Source organism: Mustela nivalis (genome assembly GCF_964662115.1).
Source record: "Mustela nivalis genome assembly, chromosome: 9".
NCBI lineage: Eukaryota > Metazoa > Chordata > Mammalia > Carnivora > Mustelidae > Mustela > Mustela nivalis.
This window is the reverse complement of record NC_139028.1, coordinates 108,894,569-108,910,341: the sequence shown is the minus strand read 5'-3', so window position 1 is coordinate 108,910,341 and position 15,773 is coordinate 108,894,569. Positions and strand designations below refer to the sequence as shown.

Below are 15,773 nucleotides of genomic sequence, written 5' to 3'. Positions count from 1 at the left end.
GGGGCTCGGTCCCGGGCGTGCGGGGGCTCGGTGGGGATGGCGGGCAGCCCGGACCCCCTCTCGGCCAGAAAAGTCCTCTATTTCGCTTTGATCCAGCTGGTTTAACAATGACAAAAACCTAGAACAGCGTTCGGGGGTGGTGGTGGTGAGTATGGAAAGCCCTTTCTGGTTCGGGTCTACACCACTCTTATCAAATCAAACACAGGACGCCCAATTAAATTTGAATTTCAAAGAAACAATGAATGTTTTTTTAGTATAAGCATATCCCAAATACCGCGTGGACCAAAGTACACACTCGTTTCTCAGAAATTTAACTTTAACTGAATTTGTATTTGCCAAATCGCAAACCACTATTGTGTATCATATATATATAAATACATACGCTCTGAACGGGCTGCGCCCCCTGCCCCACCGCGCCCCAGCAAATATACTGAGAAACTACCCTCTGGACGATCCGGTTTCGGAACACGCTGGTAGGTTCTTATTCTCAACATCTCCCCACATACAAAACGCCTTTGCGCCCATCACCGAAGCTGGCGGTGGCAGAGATCCCCAGGAAATGAGCCTCAGGGAATCGGCCATCCTACCTGGCCCAGGCTTCCAGAGCTGTTTACCTCGGTCTGGGATAGGGGTGGCAGGGAGGGGGAATTTGGAGGCTCTGGGCTGGATCCTAGTAGTTGTAATAGTAATAATAGTTGGAATAATAATAGTAGTAGTAGTAGTACTAATAATAATGGGAGTAGTAGTAATAATAATAGTAATAATCATTATTGTTATATAATACATAATACATATTATTATAACAGTAATAAGTATAACAATACTTATATATTATTATATAATATATACTATATTATTAATAATACTTATTACTTGTTAAGATGGTGAATAATACTTATTACTATATTTATTGATATTATACTTGTTAAGATGAGTAACAACAATATTACTCATACTTACTATTACATACTATTAATATTACTTACTCATACTTACAGATGAGTCACTCTGTCAAGATAGTGCAATGGAACAACACACACTCAGGGATGCCTTCTTTCTGGCTGGACACCAGGCTGGGATGTGGGGAGAGAGAATGGAGAGTCAGTCCTCACGTTCTAAAAACCCTAGTTGTGGTGAAAGGCAAAATGCAGAAATATTGCTTTGGGGCCTATTTATGTGCCCTCCCCTTTCTGCTTGTCTGTGCCAAGACAATAGCTGATGAGGGGCTTTGTCCCCCAGTTCTTTGTGTTCTTGGGTGGAAGGGTGCATTTTGATGAGGGACTCTTGAAATCTAATGATGGCCAAAAGGAAGGAAAACAGAATGATGTACTAATACATAGAGGACTTGCAGGTTTGCATGATGTATGTCAGCACGTGTGACAGGGAGTTTTATAGGTCACCGTGGCAAGGCTGTGGTGTGGTGCCCGGTTGTTCACTCAAACACCAGTCTAGGTGCTGCTGTGAAGGTGTTTAGATGTGAGGAACATGTAGATCAGACTTTGAGTAAAGCAGATTGTCCCCTGAAATGTGGCTGGGCCTCATCCAATCATCTGAAAGTTTAAGAGCAAAGACTGGGGTTTCCTGACGAAGAAGGAACTCTTTTCAAGATGGCAACTAGAAAACCTACCTAGGTCTCCATCATCTGACTCAAGCCTGCAACACCAACTCTTACCTGAATTTCCAGTCTGTTGGCCTACCCAATAGGGTAGTTAAACTCGCCAACGCCCACAGCTGTGCACCAATTTCTTAAAATTGCGCGCTCTCTCTCAGTGTTGGGCCTTCCCATTTTCCAGCCTGAAGAGAAAAAGGTTGAATCCCCACGGGTTGGACTTGGGATCCAAGCAAGAAGTGCGAAGATTGGGTGTCTGCCAGCGTCTACTCTGCCGGCCTTCTGGTTGTCCGTCTGTGTGACTAAATCACAAGTATTTTTCTCTATTAAAGCATTAGATTACAAGGTTCTGAAAGGTTTACTGCCTGTATGCTTGCCTGCCCGACCTGTAGTAGATCCGCAGTGTAGCGGAGGTGAAGACCAGGGATGGTGCGGGTCACCAGAAGGTACTTCCTAGGGAGGATGGAGGTTAAACGGAGTTCTCAAAGACGCTTGAGACGGGCGAGGGCAAGGAGTGAAAGGGAGGTGGTAGGCCATTTCGAGGGAACAGCATGCGTAAAGGCACAGAGGACCGAAAGGCAGCCCTGGGGTCTGTAATATGCAAATAGTGGCGTGTGCGGTCCAGAGGTGGGGAGATGAGGGTTCGCCCTTGCAGGGCGGCGCGAGCACGCGTGCGCGGAGGCCTGGCCAGTGGCCGCGGAATAAGGGGGTGCAAGGGGGTGGGAGGGGGTGGAGCGGAGGCGGAGGCGTAGGGGGCGTGCTCTCCAGGCCCAGGCGCGGGTCCGAGGTGGCTGCTGGCGCTTCTGGCCGGAGCCCGCTCATATCATCTCTTTTAATTAATACGCTTCGCGCTTCTTTTGAGGTGGGCACCTGAGATGGGGACCAGAGCTGCGAAGGGGTGCTTCTCGGAAGAAGGGGCACTTGATACCTTTAACACTGCACTGTGATCGCCGACCCCGTGCTCTTTGCTTTTAGGGCAAATAAACGCGTGGCGGGATGGGGGTGGGGGTGGAGGGCAGTGACTAAATGGCTTCTCCTCCTTTCCACAGGCTTTTGCAGAACTCAAGATTCATGTTTGCCAAGCAGTTTCTAAATAAAACGGGTTGCTTTTTATTTAAGAACTCTGCAAGCAGCTGCCAAAAAACCACCTGACACCTTCCCCCCCCAGGGCAGTGGGTCGGAACTGGGCTAGATCACAGTCAGAGGAGGAGTCCCGGAACTCACGCAATGTGTTTCTGTAAGCGCGCAGCGCAGAAGGCAACAGAGCTTTCTACCACAGCAGGGAGGGACCTCCCGTGAGCCCGGATAGCTCAGTCGGTAGAGCATCAGACTTTTAATCTGAGGGTCCAGGGTTCAAGTCCCTGTTCGGGCGGACTGCTCTCTTTTTTTCTTAATAACTTAAAAATAAGAATAAACTTTCGTCATCCGGGTTTCCTTCAGAGAAAAGAGTAAAATCTTTGAGCGCGTGGGTTTTGAGTCTAGACGCTTCCGTGAAAAGCAAGACCTCAGCGAGGACTGACACTGGGAACCTTTGTGCAAAGGGCCTCCGGAAAACTTGCGGCGCACTGCTCCAAGTCATTAAATAGGCTGCTTTATTCTGCAACCACTAGGCAGGCTCCGGGGTCCCAACTACTGACTGCTGTATTCACAGGAAGAGGGAACAGATGCCTTCCAGGACGGCCCAGGCACCGCCCTCCGTCGCTGTTTGGGGCCGTTCCCGCTGACCGTGTCTCTGGGGTTCCCTCCTGCTAGGTGCCTGCGACTATGGCGTGCATCTTGCACCTATACGCCACTTTTCTATGCTTCTAGAGAATATGTCTGCACTCTGAAAAGGAAGAGACAACCATCTAGAAACCCACGCACCAAACAGAGCAGTCCCCTCTCTAAACGAAGGCTTCTCTCTACCCTTCCCTTGCAAATTGTGACCCTGAACACAGGGAGGAGTTGAGGTGGACATGGCAGCTTCTGCTGTGGGAAAAAGAAGGGTGCTAATTGGAAAGACTTCAAGAGGCTGGAATGGGGGCAAATCCTGGTGTTGCAAAAACAAATTAAATCAGCTAACAAAGGAAGGAGTTAACTTCTGAAAGGTATTGAGGAAGTTGGGTTGTGGACACAAGAGAAGCTTAGGCATGGGTTCCTCAGGAGGTAGAGGGAAGGTGCATCCTTGCTTCACTAGAGACTGACCCTATCACTAGGCAACAAAGGAGAGTCTGCATTGATCTCCTTAGCAGGATGGAGGTGTAGGTTGAGTCACCTGCCCTCTTAGCTGATGGATGGTGGTACCCAGGGAGTCCTGATTAGTGTGGCAGATCCAGGATGGAAGGAGCACTCAAGAGGGAGGCTGGGCCTTCACCCTCCACACTGGAGTGCCTTACCCAGAGCCTACACAGACCCACAATTACCTCCCAGTCTCCAAAGTGCAGCCTCCTCATCAGGAGAAAGCGAATCAGAGCAACAGCATCCATCTTATGAACTTATCAAATGAGGTAACAAGGCATACACAGTGCTTGTAAAGTTTTTCCCCAAGGTAAACATTCAATGTACTGTAGCTATTCTCATTATTATTATCCAATATTTAATATTGTTATTATATTGAATCTAGGGAGGAAACAAGATACCTGTCGAAACAGGTAAGGAACCATTCCAAAGAAACAGACTCCCAATAAGCCCAAGATGATAAGCCTATCCATATTCATGTGATTTGTGTTAGTTGGTATGTGCTGAAGGGACAGCAATGGTCACTGATCCAAGTAAGAGCAGAGTGTACTCGTTGGCCCAGTCAGGCTTTTTTCTTGAAAAAAGTGAACCAAGGGGTTCAGATGGCATCTCAGGGAGAGAAACAATGTGAGGAGCTATGTCAATTTTTCTTCTCTTTGAGGGAGTCCTTTGGAGAGTGATCCAGTGCACTTTTGGCAACCTTGAAAAGTGAAGTGTCTTTGCTCCAATCATTTCCTGACTGAAAAAGAACAGAGTGAGCTGGGACAAGGAGAGGACTGGGGGTGGAGAGCATTGCGATCTCCTGGTTCCCTCCTCCCTTCCCCTCAAGGTCACTCCCTCTGTCTTTCACCAAAGAGGGAAAAGTGAGAAAACAAAACAAAACAACAAAACAAAACAAAACACCAGAAAACAACCCTATGTCGTCTTGACCAAGACATTTTGGGCTTTGGAGCTGGACAGCTCTGGTTCAGTTCTGTATGAGATCAGTTACTTCATTTAAAAATTATCATATTATCAACCTTAGGGCAGGGATGAAGTGGGTGGAGATTGAATGAGACCATGTAGGTCAGGTCCAGGCACACAGTAGGCACTTAGTAAGTGGCCCTATTTACTCTTGTTGGGGAGGGCCCCGGGGAAAGAGAGAGAAAGCATTAGCGATGAAGGAAAGGGTTAAGATATAGGCAGGCAGAGGTAGGGGGCCCCTGACTAGGCTCTGAAACTATTCCTGGCAGGCCCAAGTGATAAGCCAGAGTGAACAAGAGATAAAGGAGTAGACCAGACCACCTGGCTCTGGATGTTAGGGAGGGTTTTTTTTTTTTTTTTTTCTGTTTGTTTGTTTTGTTTTGTTTTGTTTGCGGCTACAGTGTAATCACAGAAAATGATCAAACCTCAAAGAATTAAGTAATTAAGGGTGTTCTCAATAGTCCTTGCTCAAACTCCAAGATGGTGCGAGGATCTCAAGGCCACAAGCCTCCCAGGCAGTTCTCAGTAAAAGATGGCCACCAAAAGCCCTCCGTGGCAACCCATTCCGGACCCCTTCTCACCTCCCTTCTGCTCTCACCTTCACTTAATAAACTTTCACTTCGCTTACCCTTTTAGAGTCCCCAAGATTCATTCTTTGACTCTGTGAGACAAGAACCTTGCAATCCTGTTAACATTAGGATAAGAATGCTAAATCTTCCTCCTAGGACAGGAATTAGTTTTCTCATCCACTGCTCTCACAACCTGAGAGCTGTACACAGTATGATTTGGAAGGCGAAATTAGGAACTGAAAAAGCAAAGATAAGAGAAAGGTGGTTTCTTTTCCCCTTTGCTTTCTTTTTCTAAATTTCCTCTAACAGGGTAGCAAGAGCTCTCGTCTTCGCCGAAATAGCTCAGTTGGGAGAGCGTTAGACTGAAGATCTAAAGGTCCCTGGTTCGATCCCGGGTTTCGGCAGGGTTTTTGCCTACACGTCCCAGGACAGGCCAGAGAATCTGTTCCTTTGAGTAGTCTCCCTTGTGCCCCCCGATACGCCTGCGCAGAGGCCCTGCAGGTCTGCGCGTGCCCACCCCCCCGCGCCTGCGCAGCGGCTTGGTTGGGTCGTGGATGGGTGGGTGGGTGTCTCTTAGCCTGTGTTATCCTCTTCTGCGCTTGCGCAGCGGCCGTGCGGCTCTCAGCGCGTGTGCCCTCCGCTGCGCGTGCGCACCGGCCGAGAGGGTTTCAGCGCCCGGGAGAGGCGACCGTGCTTTCGTTCAGCACGCGGGGCGTCCTGTGGCCGTGGGCCTGGTCTCCAGCCCAGAGGGGCGGAATGCCCCGCCCCCAGTGTAAGACTGCACAGTAGCCTCCCAGTGCCGTCAGCTCATAGGGCTCGCGAGTTTTTCTCGTGGGTGACAGACGTGCCCATGGCCCTAAAAAGTCTGTCTATACGGATGGTTCCCAGCCGGAGATGTGACTCAGAAGCACGAGTCTCGGTTTGAAAGAGTCCTTGGAGCCTGTTTTCTCTCTGCGCCTTTAGTAAACGTGGCGCGAACGATTGCTCAGAGCCGAACGCGGCGCAGTGACCGCCAGGAGCGTTCCTGTCAGGTCAGGACTGACGACGGGGCTGCGGTTTTCTTGCGCATAGATCTATCGATGTGCCGGGTAGAAAAGTTAAGTTTCAAGGAAAAAATATCACAGGCAAAAAGTCACATTCCAAAGTTGGAAGAGAAAGGTCCGAGCTTGGAAGGCTCCTCAGGTGGCCCTCTGCGCATGCGCTAGGTCCACTGTGGGTAGGGCCAGGCCTGGGGGGTAACCTGCCCCCACCCCGCACAACCCAGGTGTGCTTTGCCTACCTCCCACCTGTTCATTAAGAGGGGTGTGAACACTGTCTCAAATTTGTTTTTGGAATTTAAAATAACCTCCGCCCGAACAGGGACTTGAACCCTGGACCCTCAGATTAAAAGTCTGATGCTCTACCGACTGAGCTATCCGGGCTCGCTGGACAGGAGGTTTCCTTGCCCTATGTGCAGTTCAATAGGGCACGTGTCCGCATTCTTTTCCTACTGAATTAACACCCTTAGTCCTTTTACTGATTTCCTGCGCGGTGAAACTGCAGAATCAAGCTCCAGTGCGTGTTTGGCGGAATGGAATCCCCTTTCTACCACCAGAGACAGACTGTAAAGAGAGTATCCGCCTGCCTCTCCTGCCTTGTCCGCGGGCAGCAACCCCCTCCCCGCCTCCACCTTCCCTCCCGAAAGAGCTGGCATCCTAAAGGGTCCGTCACCAGAGGAATTCCCTAGATTTAGGACCTCTCCGCGTGCTTTTGGCCGAGCAGCGGCATTTTTAATTCCAGTGCTGGTCTTTGAAAAGTCCCGAGTGGTGAATTACGAGTAATTAAATTTCCACTAATCTATTCAACAGGCGTTCATCGAGGGCCTGACGCTCTCCAGCCTTTAGGCAAACTGGGGCTGCAAAGGCCCAGTCCTGGTCCTCAGTGCCGCGACAGGACGCGCTACCAGAGGCACCCGATCCAGCTCTTTGACGGTGGGAAACTGGCTTTGGCAGCGTTACCCAGCCGACACCAGAAGTAAGAGGCAGTAAAGTCTTCCAGGGGGGTGGGGAAGCCTGAACTGAGCTATGAATGGTGACGGGGCCCCTGTAGCCTGGGAAAGAATTCTACCTGTTACAGGGTACCTTCAACACCTGTATGAGGATCGATCTTTCCTCCTCGAATGTTTCTGCTGGGAGGCAGACACCCTGTATGTCCCCAATGCCTGGCCAGTGGCTGACACGGCTCAAACTCTCAAAACTTCTGTGGCATGAATGAGGGCCATGGGTCAAGGAATGCTTTTAGTCAAGGTTCCGAGAGCAGAATTTGTTCTTGGGAGTTTTTGTTTAGCGGAGAGAGGAGGGGAGCATTCATGTCAAGGTGAATGACTTCCACAAATGGAATAAGCTTGGGCTTGAAAAAGTTCTATACCACCCTCTTGTGCTACCCCGTTTTCTTTATGTTCAAGTGCTTATTGCCATCAGAAATTCTGTTTAGTTGCTAATTTATAAACCACTTCTTCCCATCACTGTGTGATGTAAGTGCTGCTGGACAGTAATCTTGTTGGTGAGGACCTTGTCTTTTTTGTTGTCCTTATTTTTTATTTCTTTTACTTAAAGAAAAAAAAGTTTGCATTCCCATAACCTGAGCGTTTAGAACAGTCGTTGGTGCATAGCAGGATCTTAAGAAATAACCGTTGACTCATCTCAAAGGTTGAAGGTTTTTACTACATAGTGTGTCTCCCCTCCCCCTGTCCCCAAGGTATAGTTGTATACAGACCTTTCATTTCAGTTTTCCAAACCACCAATTCTGAATTTGTTGCTAAAGGTTCCGTTTCTGGCAAAAACATTAACATTCAGATTAAGACAACATCATTGCCCGGTATCCAGCCGGAGGTCCCAAACTGTTTGCCACTTTTAAGCCTTCGGGAAATTCAGAGAGAATGGTTTTTTTCTGGAAAAGCAGGGATAACCTTTACCAGAAGTGGGGTTCGAACCCACGAGGATATGAATCCATTGGATCTTAAGTCCAACGCCTTAACCACTCGGCCATTCTGGTACCCTTCGTGTTGCTGTTTTCTTTTACGCAGCTTGACCAATACGAAGCTGCTATCGTTTCAAAACAATTAAAAATGTTCATTGCCAACGTAAAAGAACAATATAAGGAAGGGGAAAAAAAAATCCCAGTAACATATCACATCATGCTGATTTTACCATCTTCGGTCACTAGAGACTCTGGGGCCCCCCTCAAAGCCACTGGAAGACTCAGGTGGCGGGATTCTTACCACCTTCGCACGAGAGGACACAACAAGGAGCTGGGAATGAGTTTCTTTCCATCGCGGGGGAGTGGGATGCGGAATTTTTAAATTGGTTAAGGTGTTTTTTTTTTTTTTTTCCCTTCCTTTTCCTTCGTCCTTTTCCTTACCAAAACAAAAGCGACTCTGGTGGGACTCGAACCCACAACCTTTGAATGCCTTCATCTGTCTAGAAGTCCAATGCGCTATCCATTGCGCCACAGAGCCAGGCACCGGCACCCCCTCCGCGCCGCTTACATCAAGGCAGGCGCGACTCCTGTCCCCGGACGCTCGCCGCGGCCACGCCCGTCTTCCTTCTCCGACAAGCGGCGGAGCCCGTGCGGCCAAGGAGAAGCGTGGGTGGGAGCTGCGCTGGCAAGTCCGAGATCTGAACGTGTCTCTCCGTAAGCGACAGCCGGGCAGCAACTCCCAGTCTCGGTGCACGTTGGAAAGAGAAAGGTCTTTGTGTGCAGTTCTTCCACCCTGGAGAGCTGGTGCAGCGCGCGGTTCCATAGTGTAGCGGTTAGCACGTCTGCTTTACGCGCAGAAGGTCCTGGGTTCGAGCCCCAGTGGAACCAGGGGGTCGTAATTATACCTTTTAGCGGTATTTTCAGGTTTCCCTTTGCCAGCCAGGTCCTGAATTGTACTCGGGGAAGCGAGGGGCGCTGCGGTTCCGCGCCCCGGGCTCGGCGCTGCGCCCGGCCGCGTCGGCTCCAGTCCGACAGGCGCCCGCGCGGATCCGCCGCCGAGGCTGCCCCCGTGTGGGGCCTCTGGGGAGGTGCAGGCGGTCGACCCGGCGTCTGTCTCAGCGCGCCTCTGCGCCTGCGCCCTCCGGACCACCCTGCAGTCCCGCCTCCCAGTGCCTGCGCGGGGTCTGAGCTTACTTGCCGCTTCCTAAGCCCTGCTTGGGCCACCTTTTAAAAGCTGCCGCCACCGACTCAGTGCGGGGGGGATAGTCGGAGGGTTACCCCCCTCCCTTGCTGATTAATCCTACTCCACTGGTCTCATTATTTACTGGAATTAAAAATCTTTTTGAAAAATTATACATGCCTGCTACGGAATTCAGAGAGCCCCACATGTCTTATAGGGATGCCCCCCCTCTGACCAAGCTTTTCTCCTTAACCAAACCACCCGAGCTCTGAGCCTGCTTCTCCACGAGGCCTGTCAACCTCGCCGTGATGACTGGAACTAACTGCAACGCTAACATGGTTTTTAGGCATTCCCCAGGTGACCCTAGGTCCACCTTAAGTGCTGCCTGAGAGAACTGAAGGCTGCCCAATTTACTGTTGGTTTCAGCCAACACCTGAGCACAGGACCCCCGTCTCTCAACGTCTGTGGGAAGGCAAAGAGCCCAACTTTTGTTAGAGTTCAGGACCACGTGGGGTTTATGTAGACCAACTCCCCCGTTTCCAGATTTTTTGTTATTTTCACTTCCCTGACTCAACGGAGCTCCAATCACACCCTCTCCTATTCCTTCATTATTCTTTAAAATGCTCAGCCACTCTGTACAAATCAACGCTGAATGCAGTTCATGCTGGACACTTGTCCCTCTTGCAATAGCGTATTACTGATTAAAATCTGTGCTCTCCCTTTTAACTGGAGTCCAGCTTTCTCTTCTACACCTCCCACCTGTTAACCACTAGAAGTTTCTTTTGTGACCCTTCAGGGCTAGTCTTTGCGTTCTCCAGTACAGGCGCGCCCTTCTTTATCAGCCAATTAGGATTTTCGTACAAAAGATAGCATACCATAGGTACTATTCCCCTCCCCCCAACAATATTCTGGGAAGAATTCATTCACAGGAAGCGAAAGGATGAGCAGACTTATGAATGAATGTATCACGATTGTTTATACCATTTAATGAACCATTACAGACAGTGCTGGTGGTGGATTTCCTTGTTCAGTGGTTTGGGGGCGGATCAACATAAAGAGTAATAATAGCAAAATCTTGACTAGGTATTTCCCATGTGGCTAGGCAGGAGTCTCAGTCGGCTCAGGTAACACTCAAAATGATTGTATTATTGTCTAACCCATTTGGGAGATGAGGAAGTAGCATAGGGAGGGTAAGGGATTGCACAGGATCATACTGGTCAGGGACAGAAGAGGGTATCACCTAGGCAGGCAGGGTATTGCCTTTTTGTCTTAGAAAAGGAATTACTGGGAATATATATGTTATATTTCTGTGAATATTGCTGCTTTCACCTCCAAAGGGCTTGGACAATATTATACTCCCACCAATGTGAGAGTGCTTGCTTGACTTCAGTCTCAGATAAAAAAATATTAACATGCTTTTGGGTCTCTTTGCCTTTTGAAAGGGGAAGATGTTTTAATTTATATGTCTTTCATCAGAGTAAGGTTGATTATTCATGTGCTTAAAAAACATTCTCTTTCCTCCCTATCTTCCTTTTTCCCTCCCTCCCTTCCTTCCATCCTACGATCTGTTCTATCCTTTTGTCCAAATTTCTATTATATTGGTAATTTTTAGGTGTTTTTATAAATATAGATTTAGATATATTTCGCAAATGTGTTTCCCAGACTTAGCATTTGCCTCTTGATTTTACTTTTGATACTTTGTGCAGAAATTTTAAAACTTTTAACATAGTCAAATTCCTTATCCTTTTATTTATTTTTGAGGGGGAGATTTAAATTTTCTTTCCTAGAAAATGCTTCCCCTTTCTGAGATTATGTTCCAAAAATGGTGCTGTATTTTCTCCAGGTTATTTTTTACTTAAAATTTACCTGTTACACCTTTGGTCCTTTTGAAACCTCTATAACTGGGTGCTATGGTCTGAATGTTTATGAGCCCCCAAAACACGTATGCTGAAAGCTAATCCTCAATGTGATGGTGCTGGGGGTGTTGGAAGGTAATGAGAATAATACCCTCATCAGTGGGATTAGTGCCCTTTTATTTATTTATTTATTTATTTATTAATATTTTCATTTATTTGAGAGAGATAGAGAGAATAGCGGGGGAGGAGTAGAGGGACAAGCAGAGCCCCTGCTGAGCAGGGAGCCTGATGCAGGATTCAATCCTAGGACCCTGAGATAATGAACTGAGCCAAAGGCAGACACTAACCAACTGAGCCATCCAGACACCCCATGGATTAGTGCCCTTTTAGGAGAGTCCCCAGAAAGTTCCCTCATCCCCTCTGCCATGTAGAACAGCAAGAAGACAGTGATCTATGAACCAGTGTTCTTACCAGACCAAATCTGCTAGTGCCCTGATCTTGGACTTCCCAAACTCCAAATTGGTGAGGTAGATTTCTGCTTCTTATAAGCCACCCAGTCTATGCTATTTTTGTTACAGCAGTCTGAATGGACTAAGGAACTGTGTAAATTATGCAAGGGCCCCTGTAGAGGGATTTTGTAAAGCACTCTAGAAGACTCTTTTAACATAAATTCCAAAAATTAAAGGTCCTCTCTGTTATTTGGTCTTTAGGTTCAAGTTCCTTAATATCCTTTCCTTAGAGCTTCCCAGAAGCTCTGCTGGTGTAGGTTTCTCCTCTGATACTTCTTTGGCTCATCAAACCACCTTACTTCTGCTTTTCTGTGTCTCACAGGCTGGGTTCATTTCCTTCTCACAAAGAGCATAGCTTTGGGTGGTCTGGCATACTATAGAAATTCACCCTGTAGAGTCCAGATCCAAACTGTGGGTTCAATCCCTGGTTCTGTTTCTCTTGGTTGTGTGACCATGGCACAGTACATAACCTGCTGTGCTGTGTGACATTGGGTTAGTTGCTTAACTGTTCTGTGCCATGATTTCCTCTTCTGTAAAATGAGGATCAAGCTCAGCTTAAGATTCTGGGGAGGATTTAGTAAATTAATGTATGTAAAGCATTTCAATGAAATGCACATAGCAAGCATTTAACAAATGACATCTATCATCATCATTATTATTACTGATTTGGTGGATTAATCTGGTAAGTTTAGGGAGAACAACATGGTTCTCTCATAGGGACATTTTTAGAAAATGATAAGTGCTAAGAACATCATCTCTTCATTTACTGGCCTCTCTTCTAGGCTTGCAGGGTGATGTAGGAAAGACATTAGGATTCAAAGCCTACAGCCAAGAAAGAATTCTTGAGAGTCTTTGGTGCAAAAAGGTGGTTTTATTAAAGCATGGGGACAGGACCAGTGGACAGAAAGAGTTGCATTGGAGTCATGAAGAGTGGCACATTATGTACTTTCAAGTTGGGGAGGAGGGTTAGGGGTAGTATAAGCCTCCCAGGTATTTTGGAAACAAGGTTTCCAGGATCTTGAGGGGGCTAGCTATTGTTAGGAAAGATCATTTGTTACTGTTTAGTAAAAACTCAGGCATGAGACCCCTCAGATATATATCAGTGGGTCATATGTTTGGAGGATGATTGCCAATATGCATCTGGGGTCCTAGGGGTAGAGATAAAGGAAGTTTACAAAGACAATTTTATAGACTTACAAGGTTTTGGGGGTTGGGCTAAGATTGCCTTTTGCCCTTAGCAAAGGATCAACATCCAGACGGTTGAGTTCCTAGAGGAATGTCACTCTGCCTGTTTCAAGGACTTGTCAGTGGGCTATAGGGAGCAGGGAAATTTAATAATTTTACTTCTACTTTTGTTTCTCACATCACAAGGGACAGTCTTCTCCCTCTGTCTCTTCACATTGTTTGTCCTCCATCTGCATCCTTGGGTCCAAGTTTCCCCTTTTCATAAGGGCACCGTTTTATGGCACGAGGGCCCACCCTAATGGCTTCACGTTAATGTGATTATCTCTATCACAACCCCGTCTCCAAATAGGGTCGTGTTCTGAGGTCCTGGAGGTTAGGACTCCAACAGATGAATTTGTGGGAGGGGGGACACCAGCCATGGCATAACTTGTCCAAAGCAGAGCATGCAGTGTTGCCCAGAAACACGATCTGCCCTGTATTTCCCTTCTTGGTGAGCCATCTGCTACCCCAGCACCCCACCCTAGCCAGAGGCCCAGCACTTTTCCCATTTCCTTACCCCCCCCATCCATCCACACCAGAGCTGGCAGGTTCTTTTCTCTGTTTCTCTCCTGTTCCACCCAGCTCAGGTCTCACTCATCTCCTCCTTGGAGGGCCAGGCGGCATCCCTGTCTCCAGTCCTGTGCTTCTCAAAGGGACCAGAGCGACTTCTCTAAAATGCAAATGGCACATCCCCCTTCCCCTCTCCACCCTCTGAGGTGTGGTCTCCCTCTCCAGCCTGCCCCTCATCTCATTTCTTCCTTCCCTGGTGCCTGGGGTGCCTTTCCTGGTGCTTCTCCCCACTTCTCACTGCCATCTTTGAAAAGCAGCTACTCCTATACTTGACAGTTTGGAGACACTTCTGCTACTTTCCTGACTTCAGCCTGGGCATCCGCACAGCTGGAAACCCCTTCCGGTCCCCATTTAGTTCTGGGCATAAAGGAACATGAGGTCAGGGCATCTTGTTAATTCTTCTCTTTTCCCCTCCCCCAGCCCCAGGTACTGTTAAAGCAAAAATCCTTCTGACACTTCTTAAAACAATAAGAAAGACTATTCAGGCCCATTGCCATATGTGTCATGACTGTTGTCATAGGGGACAGAGCCTGGACTCAATTCTGAGTACAGTAACGTCAGCTGGAGACCTACAGCCATGGAGCAGGGCTGGGGAAGGGGATGGGTGGAAAATTACTAAGCAGAGACATCCAGGTCAGGGGATTCGCAGTAAACTGACATCACAAGATTCTAGGTGAAGGTGGGGCAGGGTGATCCAATGTCAAAGTCAGGGGACGAGGAATTTGATGTGATATTGATCAAAGGTGATCAGATGCCAGGAGTGGGGAGAGTCTCGCTAAGCTGACTCTGCAGGATGGTTGGGAACGCTGGGCTGAAGAGAGGTTGGGGGCAAGTGCAGGTGTAGAGAAGAGGAGGGGGCTCTTGGGAGCATGGCTCAAAGTCTGGCCAAAAGAGAGGCTTTGCTGGCACCCCACCCAGTTCCCAGTCTGTAACAGGCCCATGATTCGTGGGCATTGCTTTTAACATATTTCTGAGTCATAAAAGGTCTTTCGAATGGTGGCGTCTTAAAATTTTACTCTTCTTGGAGTTAAATTTAATTCAGTTTCTTTTGTAACTTTTCCACCAAAGAGGAAGCTCAGCCTTTTTGAAGTTTGTCTTTTGAGATTTTCAAACAGAGCACCCACTTTGCAGAGGAATGTCTTGTCAGAAATCTATATTTCAAGCTTCAAAAAGACAGGGTTTATTATAGGCCTGAAACTATCAGATATTTTTTTCTAGAAGATATAGGAGAAAACCGTTGTGACTACTGTTTAGGCAAAAATTCTTACATAGGACACAGAAAGTGTCCCTAAAATAAACAATGAATTTAACTTCATCAAAATGTAAAAACAAACAAACTTCAACTTGTCTAAAAATACTCTTAAAGGAAAAGACATATCACAGACTGGAAGAAAAATATTTGCCACAGGCTTATCTCGTAAGTCTTGTATTGAGAATTTATTTAAAAGTCCTCTTATGAGGGGCGTGTGGGTGGCTCAGTGGGTTAAAGCCTCTGCCTTCGGCTCAGGTCATGATCCCAGGGTCCTGGGATTGAGCCTGCATAGGGCTCTCTGGGCTCTCTGCTCAGCGGGGAGCCTGCTTCCTCCTCTCTCTCTGCCTGCTTCTCTGCCTGCTTCTCTGCCTACTTGTGATCTGTCTGTCAAATAAATAAATAAAACCTTTAAAAAAAAAAAAGAACATTGACTTTCAAAAAAAAAAAAGTTCTCTTATGATGTCTTATGATAAGAAAACAAAGAACCTCATACAAAAATGGTCAGAGACCTGAACAAACTTTTCACCAAAGATGATATACACATGGCAGGCAAATGTACAAAAAGATGCTCAAAGTTATTAGTCATTCTGAAAATGGACAGTAAAATTACACTACACACTTGTTAGAATACGTGTAAAAAAAAAAAAAAACTTAATGCTAACAATGCCAAGCGCTGACAAGAATGAGGAGTAACTAGAATTCCCGAATGTCGCTGGTAGGAATGCAAATGTTATCGCCACTTAGGAAAAGAATTTAGAAATTTCAGTAAAAGTAAACACACTTATTTTACCAGCAATTCTACTTCTAGGTATTTATCCAAGAGATAGGAAAGCATACATTTACACAAAGATCTATGTGTAAATATT

General features: G+C 47.3%; 1 long non-coding RNA gene across 1 annotated transcript; it reads left to right on the top strand.

The window, feature by feature from the left end:
• Positions 1–6,010: 6,010 nt before the first annotated feature.
• On the top strand, positions 6,011–9,669 carry LOC309873027. Its single transcript, XR_014316150.1, has 2 exons — positions 6,011–6,454; positions 7,206–9,669. It is a non-coding gene; the product is annotated as an uncharacterized lncRNA (long non-coding RNA).
• The last annotated feature ends 6,104 nt before the right edge of the window (positions 9,670–15,773 follow it).